This window comes from Populus nigra, chromosome 18, assembly GCF_951802175.1.
Source record: "Populus nigra chromosome 18, ddPopNigr1.1, whole genome shotgun sequence".
In the NCBI taxonomy this organism is placed as follows: domain Eukaryota; kingdom Viridiplantae; phylum Streptophyta; class Magnoliopsida; order Malpighiales; family Salicaceae; genus Populus; species Populus nigra.
This window is the reverse complement of record NC_084869.1, coordinates 1,473,298-1,483,811: the sequence shown is the minus strand read 5'-3', so window position 1 is coordinate 1,483,811 and position 10,514 is coordinate 1,473,298. Positions and strand designations below refer to the sequence as shown.

Sequence of the window (10,514 nt, the reverse complement as noted above, 5' to 3'; positions counted from 1 at the left end):
CTGTGATGACGATGCTTCTCCGGGTAGCCTTGCCTTGATTATTCTCTAAGTTTCTTGATGTTGTTATGCCTTTAATATTCAATATCTGGTTGAAGTGCTTAATTACATAGTTCTCTATAATTGTTTTGAAGAAAACTTTCTACTTAGACTTTTGATCATGTGTTAGATTATATATCCACAGAAGCTAATTAAAATCTGAATGAAAAATATGTCAAATAGTTAACTTAGAATTTTCAAATACATTGCAGAACCTAATAAGAAGGGAAAACAAACCAAATGGTTCAACAGATTCTCACTCAATGAACGGTCCAGGAACAAAAGGTCCAGGCTGACGGAAGCCGGCAGTAGTGACTGTTGCGTAACGGACGGTCAGAAGGTTTTTAATGTTTCCTTTGATTCTTGGAAATTACAAATTCCATCCTTATACTTATCAAATATCCCACAAATAAGGTTTTGCATGGGAAATTATTGATCATCATCCATATCTGAGGAGCATGCAGTCCATTTTCCTTGTATCATGTTATGTTTTAGTTTTCCTCTCTACTTAACTTGGCTCGAGATTTCGGCTAATTGCCTTATATTTTACCTGAATTCGCCTCTTAACTATTGGTCCAGGCGACAACAAAATATGTGAAGGTGAACTTAATTTTTGGCTCTTTTGGAATATTGCAATATGTTGTCTACGTACTATCTGGAGATGAAGTTGCTAGAATATGGAACTTATGCAGGCTTGTATGATGGGATTGTGGGCATGCGAGTTGGGCAAATAAGAACAATCGTCCTTCCACCGTCTTCAGTCAGTACTTTTGTACCTGTTATTTCTTCTTTGGATGATTTTGTTTGATTGAGAGCTAGCACTGTTCTTACTATTTTTGGGAATTTCAATATTAAATCTCGGACTATGCAAATGTACAAATTTTTTTTATTGGGGAAATCTCATCGATCTTTGTATAGCTTAATATCATCCTTTAAGTGATATTGATTTCTTTTGCAAAACTCATTTCCTTCTTTACCATTTTCTCAAGGATTTGACTGGAGAACACAATAAGATGATGATGAATGTCGCACGTCGGAAAACACCCGGCGCGGCATCCCGGTCCTGGCGATGGCGGTTTTTCCTCTCTGTTAATGGAATTGATTTTGTTGGGAGTCGCCACCTAGTATTTAATTGAGGGTTACCAGGAAACCCGGGTTGACTGGTCTTGTCAGAGATTCGCGGGTAAGGGACTGATTGTGATTAGGGAAGGTATTAGCACCCCTAACGCACCCTACCTGAGGTAAGCTGCTTCGTGGCTTGTGATGTGTTAAAGAAGTTTTAAAAATTTTATCTTTTCATCGGATTTTAGAAATACAACTTCCGTACAAGTTTGTACTTCTACACCGTGATCCAATCAAAATATTAAATCCTTCTTTTTTTCTTTTGCCGTCTCATTATAGAAGGATCCCTGAAATAAATATAAACATGCATTTTTTGTTTTTTTTGTTTTTTCTTTTTATAATTCAATAACATAATAAAAAAATACAAACACAAACACACATTTTTTATTATATTATATTTTTTCTTTTTTTCTTTTTCTTTTTCTTTTTTTATCCACAATACAAATTACAAAAATAAAAAATAAATAAAAATTACATCAAATAGTTTGAAATTTTACAGAACAGTCCTCAAAACTCCAAAAATTGCAAGGGAATCCTTCAGGAACTCCAGCAACAGTGGCAGGAACGCTGGCGGCGCGTGTTCCAACGCGCCGCCAGGAAAACAGCCGGCCAAGTTTCTTCTCCGCTCCTCTTCTGCAACGCCGGCGACGCCGTGACCTGCAAAACAACAAAGAAACGCAACAATCACAGGCAGTTGATTTTAGTTTCTTTTTTTTCAGATTTGTTCTTCTCGGGTCCTTTAGATCTGCTCCGGGTCAACTGTTATGGGTTCATCTTCTTCTCTTCTGCTTCGGCGAGATTGGCGACCGGCGGTGAAGGAGATGAAGAAGACGGCGGGGTTGCTGCATGAGGAATCTGCTGCACGGGGAGGCGTCGCCGCTGCTGGAAGAAAAAGAAATCGAAGGCAGAGGGGCTAGCGTCCGATCTCTGTTTTTGGAGGAGAAGGCGGCTCGCTTGGCTGGTCCGAATATTGCTGTCGCTGCCACCACCGGGGGAAAAGAGACTGTTGTTGGCCGGTGTCCACGGCGGCTGAGGAGATCGGGTCTGCTGCTGCTAACGGCGAGGGAGGAAGGGCGTGGGGAACAGCTGAGAAAGGGAAGACGTCGCTGCTGATGGCTAAGAAGATGGGTTTGTCTTGGCTCGCAGATGGGGAGAAAGATGGTCGGCCGAGAGAGGGGAAGCCTTTGGCGTGCGGCGGCCGAGGGTTGGTGTTGATGGAGGAGCTGGGTCTGCTCGGGTTGGATGAAGAGGGTCTGGCTGGAAGAGGAAAAATGGTGGCTGAGCTGCTTGGTGAGGGAGAAGACCGAGGAAGGGAAGATGAGAAGGAACAAACAGGTGGCTACGGTGTGGAGGAGAGGAGGAACGGTTGAAGAAGAAGAATGAGCAGAAACGGGGTGGGGGGCGGCGGCTCTGTTGAAGAAGAAGAAGATTAAATGTTTTAGGGTTAGGTTTAGGTTTTTTTGTTCTTTTTTTTTGTTGTCAAAAATGCCCCCCCTTTGTTCTGAGTTGTAGGCTGCTATTTATAGGCAGAGTATTTTTTCGGGCTTCAAAATTGGTCCCTCAAGTTTTGTGTTTGGCTCCTAATTTCAATCAATTCATTTGGTAAAAATTGAATTGGGTCTCTTAAAATTCTAATTTTTCAATTAAGTCCAGATTAAGCTCCCAAACTCAATTTTCACCAATTAAGCCCTCCAATTAATTTTGACCCGCTTAAAGTATAATTAAGTCCTTGCACTTAATTAAATCCTTCAATTGGACCTAAATTAATTCTTAAACATAATTAAAATTCAATTTGGCCCACGATTAAATCAAATTGGCCCATTAAAAATTTAATTATGTCATTGGACTTAATTTTTATGCAAATTCGTCCAATACTCATTTAATTTGACCTTGAATTTGCATTTTTCTACTTTTGGGCATAATAGGGTACAATTAGGCCTTGAAATTCTTCCGAAAATTGCAGCTTGATATTCGCCTATTTTTGCAGCCTTTCTTAGTCGGCTTTCTCCGCATTGCCAGCCTTTATTTTATTTTTTTTATTTTGATTTTTTTTTATTTTTTTGGAAAAAGACGAATTTTGGGGAATCACCCAAAATTGGGTGATGACAGCTGCCCCCCTCTTTACAATTCTTATGGTAGAAAGTCTCGTAAGAGACTTTAGATAGTAAGTATTGTAAAGAAGAAAAACAAGGTTGAGATATGATTGACTCATCTTGTTGAGAAATGATGAATCCTCTTGAGGGTTAGAAAGCGCACTCGAAAGGAGGTAAGGTTAGAAAAATACTCTACCTAAAAGGTTAGGACTCGAAGGAGCTCTTAAAAAGAGGCAGGGTTGGACAACGCACTACCTAAGAGGTGAGGGCTCGAAGGCACATTCAAAAGGGAGGTAGAGTTGGAAAACACACTACCTAAGAGGTAAGGGCTCTAAGGCGCACTAAAAAAGAGGTATGGTTCGAAAACACACTACCTAAGAGGTAAGGGCTCTAAGGCGCACTAAAAAGGAGGTATGGTTAGAAAACACACTACCTAAAGTGTGATGGCTCGAAGGCACATTAAAAAGGAGGTATGGTTGGAAAACACACTACCTAAGATGTGAAGGCTCGAAAGCACATTAAAAAGGAGGTATGGTTGGAAAACACGCTACCTAAGGTGGTTGATGGCTCTAAGGCGCACTCAAAAAGGAGGTATGGTTGGAAAACACACTACCTAAGGTGTGATGGCTCGAAGGCACATTAAAAAGGAGGTATGGTTGGAAAACACACTACCTAAGATGGTTGATGGCTCGAAGGCACATTAAAAAGGAGGTATGGTTAGAGAACGCACTACCTAAGGTGGTTGATGGCCCTAAGGCGCACTTAAAAAGAGGCAGGGTTGGAAAACACACTACCTAAGGTGGTTAAAGGCTCTAAGGCGCACTCAAAAGGAGGTATGGTTGGAAAACACGCTACCTAAGGTGTGATGGCTCTAAAGCCCACTTAAAAAGGAGGTACGGTTGGAAAACACACTACCTAAGATGTGAGGGCTCGAAAGCCCACTTAAAAAGGAGGTACGGTTGGAAAACACACTACCTAAGATGTGAGGGCTCGAAAGCCCACTCGAAAAAGGAAGTAGGGTTGGAAAACATGCTACCTAAGGTGTGAGGGCACGAAGGCCCACTTAAAAATGGAGGCAAGGTTAGAAAACACACTACCTAAGGTGTGAGGGCTCGAAAGCCCACTTAAAAATGGAGGCAAGGTTAGAAAACACACTACCTAAGATGTGAGGGCTCGAAAGCCCACTCGAAAAAGGAAGTAGGGTTGGAAAACACGCTACCTAAGGTGTGAGGGCACGAAGGCCCACTTAAAAATAGAGGCAAGGTTAGAAAACACACTACCTAAGGTGTAAGGGCTCGAAGGCCCACTAAAAAGGAAGTAGATAGGGCTAGGAAGCATACTATCTAAAATGTGAGGGCTCGAAGGCCCACTAAAAAGGAAGTAGGGCTCGAAAGCCCACTAAAGAAAGGAGGTAGGGTTAGAGACCACACTACCTAAGAGGTGAGGGCTCGAAAGCCCACTTAAAAAAGGAGATTGTAAGACATTGATCTTTCAAGATGAAGGTTATGCATCATGATCAATATGCATGTATACTTACCTGAGCAATGTAGGTCCCCTTTTCTTCATGGAGTTCTCATTTTCTCAAAAGTTTGAGTCTCTGATAGTAAGCTTCGATGACTCTTTTCGCTCTTGCTTACTCGAGTCATATCTTGTGATCTTGACCACTTGGAAGGACTTGATATCATCATACTTCTTTGTCCTCCGCCCTTTTAACTCAAGGGTTGCCAATTTTGCCCGATAGTTTCTTAGAAAGGGAATCATGGAGCCCGCTCTACCAGATGTTTTTTATTGCCCCTAGCTTGATCATGCCCTCAAGTATTCAAATCAGGTTTGAGGATGAGGCTAGGTGAAGGAAGGTCTGGTTATTTACAAGGAATTGTTTCCATGATGAATTTTTGGAATTTCAAAGCTATTCCAGACATAGAAATCATTTTGATGTTTGTTCAAAGCAAACTCATTGTGAAGAAAATCAAGTGATTCCTATGGAGAGGTTTTCAGAAGTGATGAAAACTTTTGGTTTTGATTTTGGTAAAAAATATGAAGTGACATTTGGATGGTCACAAAAGTTTGGAATATCAATTTGAGGGTTATTGAGAACCGTCTTTCGACGAAAATGTGAAGAATACAGGGTGACATCTGGTTGGTCATAAAAGGTTGAAATTTCAATTTAGGGTTATTGAGAACCGTCTTTTGACGAAAATGTGAAGAACATGAGGTGACATTTGGTTGGTCACAAAAGGTTTAATTTTCAATTTGAGGGTTATTGAGAACCATTTTCAAAGCATTCATTTTATTTGCATGAATAATGATTTGGCTTGCATGAGAAAGCATTGCCTACCGATCCAGATTGCTCGCCTTCGATCAGAAAGGGCTTGATTAGGCACGTAATGTAGGCTTGGGCTCTTGGCTATGAAGAAAAGGATATCTGTAGGCTCAAAAGGTGTTTAAGGGATTTTAAGACTAAGGATCACAAGTGCTTATATCCCAACCTTTTTTGTTCATACATTTCTGGACCTTGGAATTGATTTGTAAAATGGTCCATGGTGCCCCCCAATGTTAGGCTTGGGCTCTTTCTCTTTGTTTTTGTTTTTGAGCATCATTGCATTAGCTTTTTTTTTGCTCAAAATTTTTGGATCCTTTGGATTTTTCTTTATGCCCCCCAGCTTTGTACGAGCACCTTCGATGATTGAGAATTTTCTTTTATGCCCCCAGTATTGTTTGGGCACTTTCAATCATTGAGGACTTTTTCGTACCCCCCAAGAGTTATTTGGGCATTTTTAGTCATTAAGGACTTTTTGCACTTGCCCCCCAGTGTGGGGTGTGATCCTAGCAAAGGTTATTTTTCAAGAAAAATGCATTAGGCTCAAAAGGGGACTGCAAAGGATATATTTCAGCCTTGTGAAGGATTATCAAAGATGGCCTTTCTTTATCTCATATGCATGCATTTAGGATCAGTAAGCCTTGCTTTCATGCGAGTATGCAGAGTGATTTCTCATTATTCATGCAATCAAAACTCAGCTTTAGAATCACTTCATGGTGTTTTTTTTTTGGGGTTTTCTAGGTGCATGGTTACCTCTCTAAGGAATCACTTGAATTTCCAGAACTTGTTTGTTTCGGACAAACATCAACATGATTTCTGTTTTTTGTACTAAACTTTGATTTCCCAAAAATCCTTGTGAAAACATGGGGTCATGCTTGTTGTTTTGGGAAAAAGGGAAAAACACCAAAGAATTCTTGGTGCAGTGGTTTTGTAAGAACAAAGGTGTGCTCAATATGTTATTTGCATGAACACACAAAAAAGAAAACACATGATTTTATTTACAGGAAAGGCTCAGTGGACAAGGAAAGTCTTGTGGAATTTTGAGCCAAATTACCAACAAAAACTGGGATAGGTTGAAACAAAAAAAAAGAAACTTTTGCAGGCATGATCAAGCAAGAGTAGCTCTTTTTTTTTTAGCAGAACAAGAACTGGCTCCATTCTGCGGTGCAATTCCCCTTCGGATTGTGTTGAGGCTTTTGATCATGTTTGCCCCCCCAGTTTCTTTGGGTTGAGCTGTTGTTGGGGTTTGAACAAAGATGATAGGTCAGTTGGAAGGAATCAGTTTTTGCTTGAGTAAGTTAGAGGCGAGTCAAGCTTTTGTTCAGAGACTCCAACTCTTTTTGAAAATGGGTGCTACGACGAGCACACTCTGTATCTCCAATGTTTTTTGCTCAAAATTAGGTGTTGCAGACTCATAGGGGACCCACTTTTCATTCTGGTGCATGCATGAAAAAATGTATGAATATGCAATCTATATGATGAACTTGCCCTTCGAGGGGTGACATATGATCGTCACTTTTGTATGATGAAACAAGAATCTTGATTCTTGCCCAAACTCTACAATGAAAATTTTCGAAGTGACGATCATTTTGTCACCCATAAATCTTGAATTCAAGATGCTTCAAGAAGGGTTTGCCCAATGCAAATAAACCGTAGCACATACAACCTAAGGACAGGTTCTATTCATTATGTGAACATTGATAGGTTTTCTACCTAGTCTCAAAAGGGTTTATGAACTGCCCAGTGACCACCTCTCGTGAAGGCAGTATAGGGGTTTACAAGGAATGGTTGGGGCACCCTGTGACCGTCATTACCGAGTAAACACTCAGCTCATAGTTGGATGTTTCACAAATCTGAACCCCGACTGAAAGTCATGAGGCAGACCGCTACTCCCCTCCTAACTTAGAGGCTTGTGTGTGCTTTCAAAAATAAATACATGTGATGCATGAAACAATTCTAAAATGCATGGATGAAATAAAACAAGACAAGAATGGAAAAATTTAAACACATCAATTACACAAAGCTTAGTCCAAAATTGTCAGAAACAGTACCTCCCTAGTGGAGTCGCCATTCTGTCGCACGTCGGAAAACACCCGGCACGGCATCCCGGTCCTGGCGATGGCGGTTTTTCCTCTCTATTAATTGGAATTGATTTTGTTGGGAGTCGCCACCTAGTATTTAATTGAGGGTTACTAGGAAACCCGGGTTGACTGGTCTTGTCAGAGATTCGCGGGTAAGGGACTGATTGTGATTAGGGAAGGTATTAGCACCCCTAACGCACCCTACCTAAGGTAAGCTGCTTCGTGGCTTGTGATGTGTTAAAGAAGTTTTAAAAATTTTATCTTTTCATCGAATTTTAGAAATACAACTTCCGTACAAGTTTGTACTTCTACACCGTGATCCAATCAAAATATTAAATCCTTCTTTTTTTCTTTTGCCGTATCATTATAGAAGGATCCCTGAAATAAATATAAACATGCATTTTTTGTTTTTTCTTTTTATAATTCAATAACATAATAAAAAAAATACAAACACAAACACACATTTTTTATTATATTATATTTTTTCTTTTTTTCTTTTTCTTTTTCTTTTTTTTATCCACAATACAAATAACAAAAATCAAAAATAAATAAAAATTACATCAAATAGTTTGAAATTTTACAGAACAGTCCTCAAAACTCCAAAAATTGCAAGGGAATCCTTCAGGAACTCCAGCAACAGTGGCAGGAATGCTGGCGGCGCGTGTTCCAACGCGCCGCCGGGAAAACAGCCGGCCAAGTTTCTTCTCCGCTCCTCTTCTGCAACGCCGGCGACGCCGTGACCTGCAAAACAACAAAGAAACGCAACAATCACAGGCAGTTGATTTTAGTTTCTTTTATTTCAGATTTGTTCTTCTCGGGTCCTTTAGATCTGCTCCGGTCAGCTGTCATGGGTTCATCTTCTTCTCTTCTACTTCGGCGAGATTGGCGACCGGCGGTGAAGGAGATGAAGAAGACGGCGGGGTTGCTGCATGAGGAATCTGCTGCACGGGGAGGCGTCGCCGCTGCTGGAAGAAAAAGAAATCAAAGGCAGAGGGGCTAGCGTCCGATCTCTGTTTTTGGAGGAGAAGGCGGCTCGCTTGGCTGGTCCGAATATTGCTGTCGCTGCCACCACTGGGGGAAAAGAGACTGTTGTTGGCCAGTGTCCACGGCGGCTGAGGAGATCGAGTCTGCTGCTGCTAACGGCGAGGGAGGAAGGGCGTGGGGAACAGCTGAGAAAGGGAAGACGTCGCTGCTGATGGCTAAGAAGATGGGTTTGTCTTGGCTCGCAGATGGGGAGAAAGATGGTCGGCCGAGAGAGGGGAAGCCTTTGGCTTGCGGCGGCCGAGGGTTGGTGTTGATGGAGGAGCTGGGTCTGCTCGGGTTGGATGAAGAGGGTCCGGCTGGAAGAGGAAAAATGGTGGCTGAGCTGCTTGGTGAGGGAGAAGACCGAGGAAGGGAAGATGAGAAGGAACAAACAGGTGGCTACGGTGTGGAGGAGAGGAGGAACGGTTGAAGAAGAAGAATGAGCAGAAACGGGGTGGGGGGCGGCGGCTCTGTTGAAGAAGAAGAAGATTAAATGTTTTAGGGTTAGGTTTAGGTTTTTTTGTTCTTTTTTTTTGTTGTCAAAAATGCCCCCCCTTTGTTCTGAGTTGTAGGCTGCTATTTATAGGCAGAGTGTTTTTTTGGGCTTCAAAATTGGTCCCTCAAGTTTTGTGTTTGGCCCTTGATTTCAATTGATTCACTTGGTAAAAATTGAATTGGGTCTCTTAAAATTCCTGATTTTTCAATTAAGTCCAGATTAAGCTCCCAAACTTAATTTTTTACCAATTAAGTCCTCCAATTAATTTGACCCGCTTAAAGTATAATTAAGTCCTTGCACTTAATTAACTCCTTCAATTGGACCCAAATTAATTCTTAAACATAATTAAAATTCAATTTGGCCCATGATTAAATCAAATTGACCCATTAAAAATTTAGTTATGTCTTTAGACTTAATTTTTATGCAAATTCGTCCAATACTCATTTAATTTGACCTTTGAATTTGTATTTTTCTATCTTTGGGCATAACAGGGTACAATTAGGCCTTGAAATTCTTCCGAAAATTGCAGCTTGATATTCGCCTATTTTTGCAACCTTTCTTAGTCGGCTTTCTCCGCATTGCCAGCCTTTATTTTATTTTTTTGATTTTGATTTTTTTTTATTTTTTTGAAAAAAAACGAATTTTAGGGAATCACCCAAAATTGGGTGATGACAATGAAGAAGAAGCACTTCGAAGAACATGGAATTTATGATGTGTGCTTGGTCGAAATCATCGGATGACCAACTTGATCTGAAGACCAAATAAGGGGTGTCGCGTGGCTTGTATTTTTAGGTGTAAGAGGTTCTTCAGCTACTAGATGTGATGAAGGATGAAGGACTTTAATTTTTAGTTCACCCGTGGTTTTAGTAAGAGTCGTCTCATTAATTATTAATTAAGTGTGTTCGTATTGAATAATGTATAATTATTATGCTTCTGTAAGAACACGTTTGAACTAAGTAATAATAATTTTTGATATTTAAGAAAAATATAAATTTGTTGTTTTCTTCAATCTCAATATATATACTTCAAATTAAATTATGTCCATAAAGTTATCGAACAGAGACTAAACGGATATGTCTTAGGGATGTGAAATAAACCCTTTGTATCCCTACATGTATCTAAAAGGTCAATAATAATTATAATGTCACATTTTCAAGAGAAATCTCATATATGCTCACTTGAGCAAAAATCTAATATCCTATCATTTTAATTGACATTTATGCAATTTAATTCCGTTTGTGAGAGCGTGCATGTGTGTCTTTTTATATATACACACACACATATCACATTTTAATTGTCATTTTAATAAAACCATCATGTTTGAAATCAAATTATATACAGAA

At 40.1% G+C, this 10,514-nt stretch overlaps 1 long non-coding RNA gene across 1 annotated transcript; it reads left to right on the top strand.

Annotated features, from left to right (window-relative positions):
* Positions 1 to 605: 605 nt before the first annotated feature.
* On the top strand, positions 606 to 10,163 carry LOC133678434 (uncharacterized). Its single transcript, XR_009835964.1, has 4 exons — positions 606 to 636; positions 729 to 796; positions 1,026 to 1,061; positions 9,852 to 10,163. It is a non-coding gene; the product is annotated as an uncharacterized LOC133678434 (long non-coding RNA).
* The last annotated feature ends 351 nt before the right edge of the window (positions 10,164 to 10,514 follow it).